Source organism: Rissa tridactyla, chromosome 5 (assembly GCF_028500815.1).
Source record: "Rissa tridactyla isolate bRisTri1 chromosome 5, bRisTri1.patW.cur.20221130, whole genome shotgun sequence".
Lineage (NCBI taxonomy): Eukaryota > Metazoa > Chordata > Aves > Charadriiformes > Laridae > Rissa > Rissa tridactyla.
In genome coordinates this window covers 69197832-69213564 of record NC_071470.1, presented here as the reverse complement: position 1 = coordinate 69213564, position 15733 = coordinate 69197832, and the positions used below count along the sequence as shown (strand labels likewise).

General features: G+C 35.4%; 1 long non-coding RNA gene across 1 annotated transcript; it reads left to right on the top strand.

Moving 5' to 3' along the window:
* Positions 1-10340: 10340 nt before the first annotated feature.
* Positions 10341-15640, top strand: LOC128910709 (uncharacterized). The gene is made up of 3 exons (XR_008466836.1): positions 10341-10495; positions 11773-11992; positions 15498-15640. It is a non-coding gene; the product is annotated as an uncharacterized LOC128910709 (long non-coding RNA).
* Positions 15641-15733: the final 93 nt, after the last annotated feature.

The window sequence follows — 15733 nt, the reverse complement described above, 5'->3', positions numbered from 1 at the left end:
TTCTCACTGCAATAGTACTGTCTCCTCATTGTCTCTGAAGTGTCTGCCAGCTTCAAGGTGCTCTCTGTCGTCTAGGGCCCGCTGCTTTTCAGGTCACATCTGAAAATCCTGCATAACTCTTTAATTTCTCTCTTCCTACTCAAGTAATTATTATTATATCCAGGAAATTATATTAAAAAAAAAATATTAAGGTCACAAAGTCAAGCACTCAAATTAGAAAACATTAAAATTAAAGTTGCCCATGCAACCTTCATTTGGCTCCCTTGGGCATGTGCATTATAATGGTCTTTAATTACATCATCACAGAGTATTTTTTTTTTTACGTGGGATCCCTGACTCATTCAGTCAGGGACGGTACTTCCTTAATTAGAAGCATTCAGTATTTCATTCTCTTGTCCTTGTTCAGTGTGTGGACATGCCTTATTGACTTCAAACTATTCAGACTGCACTCTTTAAGCAGAAATTATTGATTTTTCTATGCTATTTTTTAAGTGGAACTCATTAATATAATGTCAGGCATTACTTTATATTCACAAAATCCTTATAAGGTTAAGGGATTTTATTATCTCCATTTCACAGATGGGTAATGGCCATTCAGAGAAATTAAGCTTAAATGTATTCACTAGTTTTGCGCTCCCAGTTTGGGGTGTCTGTAACCTCCTATTCTTCAGTGTGCTTGGCACAGTTTAATGCTGTACACGCTCAGGAGATGAGCTCTACTCAATTTTCTGTTTCTTCTAAATACTCGGGAATTTGGCTTGGGATCTGTAGTGGAAAAACCTACAAAACAAAGATTTAAGAAATAGCAAAGGAAAACCTTTAAAAAGTCATAAAGTTTGGAATAAAACTTTTTCACAGGGCTGCTAAGGAAAAGGCTAACATCTAATCGAGATCTGCAGTGCAGATACAGCTGCCTTATTTTTATTTCTGAAAATCCTTTTTCCATTCACTACATATTCAACAAAAAGTAAATAGATGGTTTAAAGAGCATGTATGACTGCAATGTTAGTACTTTTTCTGTAAAGGTCTTATTCATAAGAGTGATTTTCTGAAATGAAGAAGGGAACATCAGTTGACAACAGCAAGTAGTTTAATAACAGATACCTACAATGAGATTAAATTTTAGTTGCGGGCATTATCTCAATTTTTCTATTGCTTTAAATTTGATTTTATCTCGATCTTTGAGGAAGTCTGTATGGTCAGGACAGAAGGATTTATTATATTTATATTTGCTGATTACAATATCAAAGAACAGTCAGTATAATGTGTACATTTTGGACATATATTCAAACAAGGAACAGAAAAGCAACCCATCATATCTCATAACGAGCTCATCAGCAGCACTGGAGTCTTTAAATCCCCAACACAGGCCTCTGGCCTTTGAGCTAACAGAGCAGATGTAGTGCTAGGGGCTTTCACCTTCCAAGTGTATCGATTCTTTCGCAATCATGAACTATACATGTTGCTAGAAGGATTCACACATCTTCACTGCTGACAGAGGACCTCAGAGTACCAGGTTTCACTCAGGGATCTGGAGGGGGATTCTCGCTGTAATCAGAGGGTTGCAGGTATTATTACTGACTTGATCATTCCCATTGCTTCTCCTTAGTCTGAATATCAGCTTTTTTCCCTTACAGCCTATCTTAGTTCTCACTCACTAGCTTCCTGCTCACTTCCTTTCTCATTCATAGGATTTCTGCCCATAGATCCCATTTATCTTTTGTGTTCTTTTCCATGATCACATTTTTGATTCTTTACATTTGAACTGAGCAACGTTTTCCTTCATGGTGGTTGGATGCCAGAGGACAGTGACAGTGCAAGCACACGACAGGCCTTTTATTCCCTTGCTACGTGTGGGATACAGAAATGTTTATTTCAGTAACATTATCTGATTGAGGACCTTGTCAAATGGGATAATAAGGAAAAACGGGTAAGCCATAGACAAAACAATACGAACCTGACAGGCAAACATAACAGAGACAAAACAAGAAACAAACCTTGTCAGTCACACTAATTGATGGGCTATCAAGAAACTGCATGCAAACCTGGGCTTTGCAGCCAATAACGATGGAAACCTGAAGGTTCAAAATGTTGTGGAGGGAGCTCAGCGGGACTATGCAAACTGACATGGGAACATGCAGGGGAAGGGAATGGGGGAGAAACAAAGGAGAAATAGGGGGATAAAACGGTCTGGTCGTGTGTAAAACATGGCCAGTCACTATGCTGGTCTAAGCCCTGTGCCTGAGCACCAATCTGTCCTGTCGTCTTGTTAAATCCTTTCTTAACTATCTCTCTGCATAATCTCTCTATCCTGTGTGCGTGCAAGGACCAAGTGCCAACTACTAGGGGGTACTGGTGTGAGTGGATATGAGCCAGCTGCTGGATGCATGCGCAGCTTTGCCACTGCTTGAACCTGCAGATATGAGAGCAGCAGCCACCATGTCCCTCGGCCCGGGCAGAGACCCCGTGTCCCTAAGCGCACTGGGCTGTGCTCCAGCGGCTGGGCAAGGACGGAGTCCTGGGCCAGACCTGCTAGAGGAGGTGTCTGTTCTTAACATGCCTTAACACAAAGGTTTTCATTTGGCAGAAGTACTTGCAAGGAGTAAATTGGGCAGGATATAATTTTGAAGCATTATAATAATAATCTAACCTGACGCTTGGTGCAAGTATAATGAAAAGTTTATCTTTTATATGCAGGGCTAATGATCCTATTTTTTTAATAGAAAAGCTTTTTGTGCTATTTGTTTTCTAGGTTACAATACTTATATATGCTAATCTTTAAAAAGATTCTATGATTATGAACAAGGTGATGAGAAATATCAAGACAAAATGAATATGTGGTATCCCCTTCATCTTATTTAAATAAGGTTTGATTCAAATTCCTATTTAAGATCATAATATGACTGAGAAATCTTCCATTCACTTATCCAGGCATGGATGGAATTTGAATTTATAAATACCAGTTGTTTCAAGGTTGTGCAGGGTTATGCATAATATTCTTTACTGTATATTGCTGCAGCAGAAAAAGGTAGCAGAATCACTTCCTCATGACTACTGAAAACAATGGGTAAACTCCCTACTTCCTACATGCTTTCACATGTAGAGTTTTCCCCATTGCAACACTTGCTCAAAATATTATGGTTTAACGTCAAGTTTGTTTATTTTTTTTTCAATAAACAGTGAAAATGATCTCTATAGTAACTGGTAGCTCAAGCACTAAGGTTGTTTGAGAAAATTGAATTGTGCTGAGGGGCAACTGTGGTTATGAAGTGTGTAGTGCCTGTAAACAAACAGAAAAAGATGCATATTCCCTCAGCAAAAGCTACTTCCAGGGAGCAGAGAATGTCAATAAGTAGGCGTATGAGGTGGCTATAGCGAATAGTGCAGACAGAGGAGGGAAGCCAGATGTTGTAATGCTGTGACACTGCACAGAAGATCAATGCGTAGCATTAAAATAAGCAGTTGTCCTGCTACAGCTGGTCATGCATAGCACGGTGTACAGTTGGAATATATAATGCTGTAGCATCTGCTTCTCTGTAAGGCTTTAATTTTCTTTTTCAGACAGTTATAATCTCAAATCTTTTATTTGGTAACTCAGATGTGCTTGACAGAAGAAAAAGGGCTGCAGTGTTGTCATGATCTCTAAGTACATTCCTTTGGCAATGAAAGAGATTCCAGAATATCATGTACAGTACACTGCAGTGAAAACATAGAAAGTATTTGCTTTCCTCCCTGCTGCACCCCAGTCATGTTCTTTTCTTGACACAAGATGGAGAGTGGGGGACAAGGAGTAGTCAGATAAAAAGAAAGGCATTTCATTTGCGGTTAGGGCAAGTCACAAAAGAATGGACATTTTTCAGAGTTGGAGTTTGTTGCTTTGCTTATATTTTTGCACTTCAGGGCATCTAAATCTCTTAATGAGATGCGAACCAAAATTGGTTTGTATGGATTTTGTTTTGTTACAGAAACCTTGGGTTTTTTCAATGTTGCTTTTCCTGGCCAATATTTAAAAAAAGTTTTAAATACACTTTTATGTAGGCACGCTCTTCTGCTATATGTGTATACATTTGTTTTACTGGAAAAAGATGTTGTGATTTTTAATGTATTGACAGATAGGAGGGAAATTAAAAATTAAGAGTGCACTGTAATGCTGTTTTCGTGCCTGCAGGTTTGACCCCAATGAATAAACAGTGAAGTTTGTTTAGTTTTCTGTGGTTTCCAGCAGTCCTGCCAGGCTATGGCAGCTTAGTCTTTTTAATAATGTTACTTTGCCTTTGGATAAAAGCCTGCTGCATATACTGATTCCACAAATGAATGTACAAATATTAAAAGGGGAAAAGGGATTTATACCTGAATATTGGATTGATCTAATTACATTATAGAATCAAATAAAATCACTTCTTGGGAAAACAGACCGCTAAATTTCATGCATAATTGTATATCCATTTTGAAAAAGTAAACCACTTATGTCACTGGCATATTCGCATAGAATGTGATTGAAGGTCCCAGCCTTTTGGTAAACGTACATGCCTTATTGAAAGGTACAGTCTTTTTACTTCCTAAACACACCAGTGATTTCTCCCTGTGCGTATCTCCATCTTCAGATCCCTTGCATGCAATCTCACCACCTTTTTCAGGGAGTCCTTGCAGCCTTTCCCACCCATCTCCTTTGCTGACAATTTTCTCACTCTCTCCAGAGTAACGGGTACATCCTTTCTCCTTGCTTCATGTATAGTTCTCCCATTTCCACACAATTTTGTCTTTTTTCTGCAACTTTTTGAAGGAGACACATTGTTCTGCTAATCCCATAAGGCTTCAATTTATCTGTAATCCTGACTGATTCTTTTTTCATAATTACTTATTTATTCTTTCTTCTTGTTTATTCCACACAGTGGAGGAATGGGCCTAAAAAGCACTGCAGTCTGATGCCTGAATGTGCAAAGCATGGCCTCTGTGTTGCTGTGCTGCAGGATACAGCGATAAACTTCAAGGTCAAAAGGTCAGTGAAGCAAGTATAGGTGAAAGAAGATATACATTGCTTCCTGCATAGAAAAGCCTGGGGCTTTCTTGTGAAGCAGTTAGAGAAAATTAGCACACAACATCAAAATGGCAAGTAACCCAAAGTAATTTTATTTCTCTTATCTTGCTAGTCAATATTTTTCAAAGAGGGTAACACTTGCTGTCAACAACACATCAGTAACTTTTAATGTCTACATCAGCTGTGTGATCTTTGTTTCTTTCGCCAGAACAGTATTCCATTACATTTTTAGTGTCTTAAACAATATGTTTACTTCCATCCTCCAGCTATCCTTTCTCGTTTTGTCAGGCAGGACAGGAAAACCAAAAGCCCACTGAAAAAAAAAAAAAAGCCAAACCAGAAAAGAAGTTATTAACTCAGGCTAAGATGGGTTATTTTCTCACATTTCCTGCAGAGACATATTACAAACCAAAGAAGGATCAATCCTGAGCCGCAAAAGTATTGTTCTACTTTCCACAATTTCTACAGATTTGCTTTCAGAATTACATTCAGTTGTTTTTGCTGAGACAGTACAATTAAAGCTGAAGGTAGACTTGAAAAAAATTAGACTATAGGCCAAGTGGAAGCAAACTGATTGAAATCAGCTCAGAGGAGAGGTTTCAAGTTGATAGCCCGTGTTCATTCCAGTAAGTCGATGTGGTTCAGCAGATGACTAGAGCTGTATCAAAGATAAGAATAAGTAGTCAGAAATATGAAGGGACCCAGAAAAAATAGTGACTGAAGCAAAACTGTGGAACATAAAAGGGGGGGGAAGCAGGGGGGATGTTGAAGAGGTGGGGGAGAAAGTGGTGTTTGAGAGTCTGAATGATTAATAATAAAGACACTTGAAAACAAGCTTAGGAAATAGATGTTAAGATTCTAAAAGTTCAATTTAACAGATGAACATTAGGGAAAAGTCTAAGCCCTCAGGAATCAGGACAAAATTATATAGTAGGTAATTTCACAACTACTTTGACACAGGCTGAAAGGGATTATCTTTGCTACAATAAGTTTATTCCTAAAACCTGACTCCTAAAAACTTTATATGAAAATCAGAATGAAAAGAACTGGGGAACAACTGTCCCCATCCTGAAAAAGGCTTAACAGACAAGCAAGTAGATGTCATTTAGTTACCATTTAGTAAAAGAAACATTTCTGTTACCAGCTAGGAGAAAAATTTTCTTTGTGCTGTGTTGATCTGGGCTCATTTACATGCAGAGAAAACGTAAGTCTTCTAAATACTAGACTTAGGCTTACCTATTTTTTTCAGAAAACTTCACATAGGCACACTGCATGTTAAGAAGATAAAACAAGAAACTACACCAGAAAAGATAAATTTGTATTTGTTTTAACTGCACTAAAGGCACTAATTCAGACTACAGTAGGGTAATTTAGTACCTGGTTTAGTTGTGGAACTAGTTTAAACTGCTATTCACTACATAAAACTGTAATATACTTTTCACCTCACTTCCCTTTGGTCTACACAGGACATGTACGATGTTTAAAAACTACTTTTCTAACATACGGTTATAATTACTTTCTGTAATTAAGTCAATGTATTTTTTATCATTAAATCAACAAAACTGAGAAATATATTCATGATTGAAGCCTCTGAAAAAGTGTTAATATTAGGGACCATAATTCAGGAGTGCATTATGAAACATTATGCATTGTGGTCATCATTCTGAACTCAATCACTGCATACGCTTGAAATGTGATATTAACATTACAGTCATATCATATTAATCTACCCCATTTCATCACATGCTAGAATGTTGCCATAAAATTATTCCAAGATTCTTAGAGCCTCTGAGTTTTTCCAGGTTAGTTAGTGGATCTGGTCAGCTTAGATGTTTTCCTGCTAATTTTTCTATGACCCTTCACTCCCTGAGATATTTTTCATCTAAAGAACCCCATCTGAAAGTCAGCAGGGACTTGAGCTTGGCTTGCACCCAGGAAGACATCCTTCTTTGAAGACAGATAATCATTGTCATTGGTACTTGTCCCCTACTACCTTTTCTGAAGAGACTACAAAAGCATCAAAATTAGATGACTACTTGCTAATGCCAGATGCAGTGCTCTTCTGGTTCGAGTCTACTTTAACCAATCATTGATTTTCACAGAATATTAAGAATCTCCTGATGACCAGAAATTGGGAGGGACTGTGGCTCTGCATCTAGAACATAAATGAGAATATGAAGTTAGGTTATTGCTCTGAATAGAGTAGCTTAATGTTGTAGCCATAAAGGGAGTTAGATATTTTGCTTTACAATATTAGAGAATCTGACTTAACGGTGCATGAGGATATGGAAAAGTTCAGTTCTAGTCCTTCCTGCATCCCATCCCCACTGCCAAACCAAATAAGGTAGTGAATAAACTACAAATACCCATACATATGTGCAGCCAGTTATACGATTTTTGTATCATGCAATCAATCTGCAAAAAATGGTAGACTTCCATTTGGGAAACTCCTTGAAAGTACAGACTCATTTCTCTAGGTGTTGCCTTTGACTCTTCTGCTGTTTGTCATTCCTCATGTAGCTGTATCCTTCAGCTACACAGGAAAGTAATGAGACAATAATATAGGTGAGCAATACAAGAAATGCAAAGTGATCTGAATTCAGGAAATTCCTTTTGCATTGGCAATGATTTGAGGATGCAGATAGCAAGAAAGACTGATCACCAGAGATGAGAAATGGTTGAGTGATTCTTTCAAATGAGATAGAATATGTCTTTCACTATATAAAGTCTCCTTTCCAGGAGACTGGCAAAGGATAATAAAGGAAATTTCCACCAAAGACAGTGGACTTTGTCGTATTTGATTGTAAAAATGTGGGAAGACTTGCATTATTACTTCACTATCCCTGAAAATTAGTTCTTTTACTGGACTGTGTAAAGTCATTTTGGTGGAAGATGAGGTTGCTGCTTCAGTGCTCAAGCTGCGGTCTATAAGAAGAGAAAGAGATGTACAATGAAAAACAGTGCTTGACATTCATTATTTTCCTATTTATAGCTGAAGCATATCGTAGTACATAGCAAATTATTGCCTTCAGAGATGTAATTTATAATATTGTCAGTGAATCTAACTTTAACCTGTGCTTATCATTATTTCTTATCTTCATTTATGTTGTTGCTCTCACTGTTTTCCTTCTCATTTGCTGTATCTTTTGATAAATTAGATGTCAGGCTCTTTGGGGCAGTAGCCCTATTTTGCTGAATGCCCTCTGCTATGAAATAAGTCCTGCTTTGGCCTCAACCAAATGTTTTCTAACACTGTAAAGAGAAAACAAGTAGATTCAGAATTAATTGTGGCCCCTGAAAGAGGTGAAATTAAGGGTCTCATCCTGCATTTATTGCAGGTGTTTCATTGTGTCGCTAAATATTTTGCGTGTAAAGAATGGTGTACTGGGGTACTTCTTTTGGTCAAAATAAAAGCAAAAGGAGTTTCATGTGTGTCACTGTCTTTGTAACTAGACATCCAAAGGTATAAAATCTCACAATTTGAATCAAGTTAGCCATTCCTTAGTCCCGTGTCTCTACCATCATAAATATCAATATCTGATGTTATACCCCTTAAACATATGAGAAAAGCCTGGCTGGTTTAGGCCTAATATATTTGCCAAATGCCAAATATATTTATCTGTTCGCCTGCTTTTTTTTTTCTTCACTGAAAACACCAGATTGTATTTACTGAGCTGAGTCTCTTATGCCAATAAACAGCAGGCGTGCTGACACCCTACCACAGGTCACCAGGGATCTAGTTTCTTGAATGCATTTGAATATTCTGTTGGCTGATCAAAATACTGATGTTGTCAAAGGTAGAATATGGATGTGCACGTTCTGCAGCTCTTACTTATCATGGGATGTTTCACATGAAATGAGTAGCAGAGCAGAGTTAGTCATGTGAGAATCTCTCCTGCTTTCTCTCTCTGCTTCACTGCTTCTTGTCTCCATCTGTGAAAGCTATACATAGCCTTTGAACACCCAGAGTGAAGTGCTCAAATAATAAAAGATAAACTCTTAAATGAATGTGTGGAAACAACCAGCAAGTATGAAACCTTATTTTCATAAATCATAGGTATAAACGGAATATACTGGATTTTTTAAAATTTTAATATATAGACAAATACTGTTATAAATTTATATTAATGAAAATCCTTTTTTAAAAAAATGGAAAGCATAAAAGGTATTAGAATTAAGTGTTTATTAGAATGCTGTAAGACAGTATAAAAAAAGTATCTACAAGTCATTACAAATGAAAATGGCACTTAGAGCACATCTTCTCTTTATTTCTTTGTCTGTAACCTCATACTTTTGTTTGGCAGTTCAACATGCTGGAGAACTGGGTAGATGAGGAATTGTTTAGGCCAGAGGTTATAGTAAAAATACGTGGCATGGCAAGTTAGGAAGTATTTTTGGCGGGAGATGTAAAGGCTATTTGTAGGAGAAGGGGAAGATAGTACAACAGACAAAAAGGAAAAGAAGGATATCGAAGGAGTATTGACCAATTGTATTTGACCAATCATTTAAATTAATTTGGTTTGTTTACATGTTGTGTTGTTATTCTGATTTAAGTCAGTGTCTGAGTGTGTTTTGAGATAAAGAGCTAAGTTTTACTTTGAAAATATTGAAACAGAAAACTCAAAAATCTGAAAATGTAAAATAGATATTTGACATTTCATGTTTTTCCACATCCTTTTTTAAGCTAAAACTGTCTAACAGAACTAAAGTTCATGTCTCTGACATGGCACATATATACAGTTGTTATATATATATACAGCTTAAGCTCCTCCAAGAGTTTCCATACTTTATTTTTCGATAAAAATGATATTTTTTTTCTGTACTTAATGAGTTGGATAAAATTAAAACCCAGTTATGCAGCTTATGAAATTAGTAGGCCTAGACATACTTGCTTTCACACAGAGACACATAATGAAAGGCAAAAAATTTTCATATTGTGAATGAGATTCAACCTGTTATGTTTGATTGAAATATATTTCAGTGACATTCACAACAAAATTTTCATAGTGCCAATTCAGTTTCATATTATTGACTATTATTAGTCATCATCACAAAGTAATTTAATGTACTTTTCTGACAAATGATGGATATTCTTTTTTACGTATACTTTAGAATAAATATATGATTTTCAAGTAAGTGTGGAGGAGTTAATGTGAAATACTAAATATCAGGACTAAATAAACAGGTAAGACTGTATTTGATTACTTTGTGAAGTTCAGTGTTTTGTTGGCATTTTACCTTTTTGTTTTTCATGTTTTCTTTTTTTTCTATTTATTGGCCTATTTAACGTCCCTTAGTACTGAGCAGATTCTATTCAAAGTTCTAGAGCATAAACTGAACATCATTATTTTCCCCTGATGTATCATCCTTATAGGAAATATTACATCTTACACTTCTGTTGCTACACGTGCAATGTGTATTAATGAAGTCAGAAGCTTGACTAGCTACTTCCTGCTGGTGAGTTCATTTGTTTATTAAAAGCAGAAATTGTAGACTATCTATTAAGCAGTATAAATCTCTGTGATAAATATTATTAAGTAATATGAAATACAAGTTGAAGAAGGAGGAGGCGGGAGAAGCTCCAAAGAGATCTCGTTTCTTTCTGTGATTTGAATGTGGTATGAAGGAAACTCCTGATAACAAAGAAATGCAACTACGCTGGCTTTATAAATCTGAATGTTATGCGTGAAGTAGATCTTCTTTGCTTATTTTACACATGTAATTTTTTTTGTGTTGCTTGTGTTTTAGAGGTGAACCTCTAGTATGCTCTTTTATCCAAGTTATCCAAAAACATTATAGGAGAAAATGTAGTCTAAGCCTGATCTGGAAAATAAATTTGGAAAAGCATAGAAAGAGAAGAGTTATGGGCTAGACTAAAAGTTGTTGTCCTTGTACCTCAAATTACCAGTACTAGAAATTTGCATCATACATTCATAAAATTCAATTTTGTGACTCTTTCCACATCTTTCCATTCGTTACTGACTTGTCTTATATCCAATAAGAATGTAATATAGCTTGTCTATGAGGAAGCTTATAAAAACAGTTTATGGTCATGGCTTCTGCAATAGTTTCATGAAAAGAATAATTGAATAATCCTTTTTTATTGAAATAAACTCTTGGTAAATAATGATAACTTTCTGGGTATTTTTAAAATTTCTGTAATTTAAAAATTCATTATAAATTTGAAATACACCTTTTATTGTTTAGTATGTAAGTCTTTTTGAAATGAAATAGCACACTTGGAGCATGTTTTCTTTGAATTTTAATGTTTTTCCTATCTTACAAACAACGCATTCATTTTACAGGGTCGTGTTACTACTTTTGTTTTTTCCTCTTCCCTGTGACCCCCTCCCTCCTCTCACTGGCTGTCCATAGTTGTTAAAAAAATAAAAAATCAGAACAGAGTAATCAAATGGCCTTATATAAACTTATTTGCAACAATTTTAAAATAAGCTCTTTTTCTGCTATTTTAATTTGGAAGTGAGCCTTCGTCCTTCTTAATTTAATTCCATAAACTCTCGGTTGCACTAAAGGTTTGTCGTAATAGGTTTTTAAATACCATTGTCAGGATGCCCTGTGGCAATCTGGTCGTGATTCTTAATGGCATCCAGCTGGGTAGGAATAGTTGCATCAAGATGTCCACCAAAATTAAAGAATCTTTTTAGCTTGGAAATAAAAATCCAGTATTAATTGTTTGAGTGACTCTCATCTGCATTCCATTTTTCTTTATGCAGTTTGTTGAAGGCTGTCTCCAAAAAAGCCGTAGGCAAAGTAAGTGTGCTGGCTTGGAGCTTGAGGACGTCAAAGAGATACGTATCATGGAAAAAATGTCAGAGAGAGAAGAAACACGTTTTAAATTCTCATTGAATTGTAATTCTTACAACAACAAAGAAAATTCTGTCCTTGGTTTATTCCTGATAAATTGACAAGAGCAAGGAAAAACAGTACTTTGAGGTATCTCTTACTCTCCCTTCACCACTTCTGTGTTTGCCTGCTCTTAGTGACCCACTTGCTTCTATGTATGATAGGTCTTTCGCCATAGTATTAACAGATTGGCAGCATTACAATTCTATATCAGAGCTTCTTTATGGTTTAGGCAAGAGATTGGGAAGGGGCCATCTGAGCTCACACATGGTTATATCAACTTTTCAAACAGCCTAGTGTGGTGAAAAGACAAAAGAAGAGTACAGTTACACTCCCTTCGAGGATATTCAGTTAAAAAACATCCCTATCTACAGAAAGAGGATTATACAATCCACATTTTTTAATTGTGGAGAGATGAACAGTTTATTGGTTCATTGACTCAAATTAGTATTTTATCCCAGGATTTTCCAGATTTCTAAATTGAAATCGGTTAAATATGGAATATGAACATGTCCCTACATTCAGAACAGAAGGACAGGAATTAGTGAGCACACTGAATATTTTGCGAGGAGGTTTACACGTCCATACTGGACCATAGATTTGATGATTGTTTATAAAATGTGATTAACAATATCAGATTCAGAGAGGCTGCTGTAACACGAGGTTAATCCTCATTTTCACTTTTGATGGGATTTGATAAATGATGATTGTTGTTTTCCTTTTCTGATGGTACAGATGAGACTTTCATCAGCTTAGATGAGCAAATCGTGATAAATATCATTGCTGTGTGTGCAGTAAAACTGTTTTTTATATTGGTAAAAGTGCAGATTTAATTTTCATCAAACGCACAGCTGCAAGCATCCTGTGATTCATGATAAAATACTTGTTAAGAGCAAAGAGATGATAAATATCAGGAATCTCTCCAGTTACACAAATAAAATGTCATGTTCAGATTTGACATGGAACAATAGTGAAATCCTGAAAAATTATGCATGAGCATATTGTAAAACAATGCACTGTTCTTTTTTATTGAAATATCACTCATGGACAGCGAGCGTATGTGGATTTGGAGGTGCTGTATAGAAATGTTAGTAATTTTTTTACTAGATAATTCTTTAAAATGCAGCTGAAAGTGCAAGAAGACATCCTTTGGTAGTGCAAACTGGATTTTCTGTCACTTGGTACAGGTTGAGTTCCTGAAATAAAAGACTATCATATACAAAAGAATAGATCTGCTCAGCTATGGATGACTTTTAAGTACACTTACTAACTTTATTTTTAGTCATTTCATCTTCAGTATTGTGTTTTTTCGTTGCTGAGCTCTTTGTCTGTTACTCTGGTCCTGGTTTTTCACATGCTGAAAATCCTTTGGGCTGTGATTTTAAGAGACTTGCAGAATTAAACACCTGTTCTATGAAGCAAACCGAGAAAAAAGCATTAATCACCACCTTGCTTCCTTAAAACTCACTCCTAATGACTTTAGAAAGAAAGATTTTGAAGACTTTTCCTTTTTGAGTTTTCCCCTGTTATTAGACCATCAAATAAATTTTTCTCATCTTTTTTTAAGAATTGTTGTAACCTTTAAGCGCTGTCTTTTCCTACTTCTAGTATTTTCCTTTTCGTTGCTATTCGTAGATTTCATTTTGATTTTCATTCAAACTTAAATGCCATTCTTTCTTTCTATGCACCCAATAAGACTTTGATCAGTACTTACTGTGTCATCTTAAAACATCTCTGTTTATTTTTTCTGCTACTTTTTCAACACAAAGTAAAATTCCTTTCTCCCTCTCCAATCTGATTTTTTTTTTCCTTTGAGTTCACAAGCTACACTGAATAAACTGCTTTGACTTTCAAATGCCACACTTTCATTTTCTTTCCTAGCGTATTCATTTGCTTGGGACAGCTTTGAGATCAGTACATTCTGCTAAGGACCAAAGGCAAATTTGAACATATGGTAACACTCCTAAACTATGAAGATAATTCACTAACCTACTGTTTTTCTGTTTTTACCAAGATCACTTGTATTTCTCATTTATTTTTATTATATGCACTTGTTAAGAAGCGACAGTTTACAAATGTACCAATATCTGAATCAAATTACATTATTTTCTCATGAGTATAAACATACAGTTCATTGTCCTGTATTGAAGTCTAATGTAAATTTTCCTCCATGTTTGCCCAATATTTTAGAATGAGCTAAAATACTTACAGCCTAAAAACGGAGAAAGCTATTGAGCCATTATCATTAACTGTGTTTTTTATTCAGTGAGTCATCGAATCTGAAACAAGGATATGTAGCTTGAACAACTAATAAGCTCCCCCATAAAAATGGACACAATATTGGGTTGAAGGCTTATTTTAAATAGTCATCAACGTTTTCTTTCTCTCTTCATGAAAAACCCATATCTTCTTAATTCAGCACAGAAAAGTTTATTGTTTGTTATATTAAAAAAAAAGAAAAAGCACCTTTGTTTCAGAGCAGTTGTTTTTATAATACAATAGCTTTATATATGACTGCAAATATTTTCCATAAAACAAAAATGTATTTTAATAATAGACGTCTGATCACACACAGACTGATGTAGGAGACAAAAGACTTTGATCTTTGAAGTGAAGAATAACAATACAAATCTCACATTCAATAAAAAACATTCTTGATTTGAAGAGTGAACAAATCGAATCCATGATAAACAGCTTACTAAGTAAAGAGAAGAAATGACTTTTCTGAAATTATGTTTAGAATTTAAAACAATGGCACAGGTAAAAACTCACCTTTTTTTACATTGCTGAAACATTAAAAAAACCTACCATTACATTAACTGGCATTCATTTCTCTTTTAGGCAGCATACATACTAGATGCTGAGTAAATTAATGTTTATTATTTTGCTTGCTACATTATATGTGATTTTATGCTTGTCATGGACACAGCCAGTAAAAAAAGGGTACAGAACACAACGGTCCTGTATATAAATAGCATACTACACCAGCTGATAATGGCAAATAATATATTGATAAACACACAGGTTCTGAGCATATTTATTAAAATGGATACCTTATAATTAAATTTAATAGGTATGCCATTTTCAGTGTTTAAAGTAGAGAGTGACATTACAGACAGTAAGATAAAGTATATAAGAAATGTACAATTTCTATAAATTATGTTCCCAAGACTGCGTTTTGAAAGAGGCATAGTGGAAAATAAAGACGAAGAGATCTTAGTCATGATGAATTATTCATATTGTAGCAACAGGACAGCATTTATTCTCAGTAATGCATTTGTACCTCTGGAGAGCTGAGATGCATCAAAACTTGTTTATTGTTCATTTATGATCCCAAAAAATAAGAAATATTCTATTGTCATAATTTTGGAAATTATCAAAATTTCTTCCTAGAAGATGAAGGGGATGTTTGCGGTAAGGAATTCCACTGAAAAAAATAAGGCTTATGACAAAACAAAATACTAATCATGACCTACTTCTGTCTGGAGCTATTAAAATTAAGTGTCTCTGTTCTGAATACAAGTATATATAGTGTTGTTCTACTTCTCTGAGTAAGAAGAACTATCTATTTATGTTTTTCTTTAATTCGGTGTAGACTAAAAATAAATACTGAAATATTTTACCACTGGAATTTCTGTGAAATGTGGCATAATTTTGAGATCAGGCCTGCTGAAATCAGCCCAGGTATACTCATTAAGAGTACTTATCACCAACAAGAAAACGAAGCAAGGCAAGTAGATTTTCAGAGCTACGCAACACCTGTGAACCTCCACCGTAACCAACAGCAGATGTTGGATTAAGAGCTGTGAATATGAGTAAGAAATAACTCTG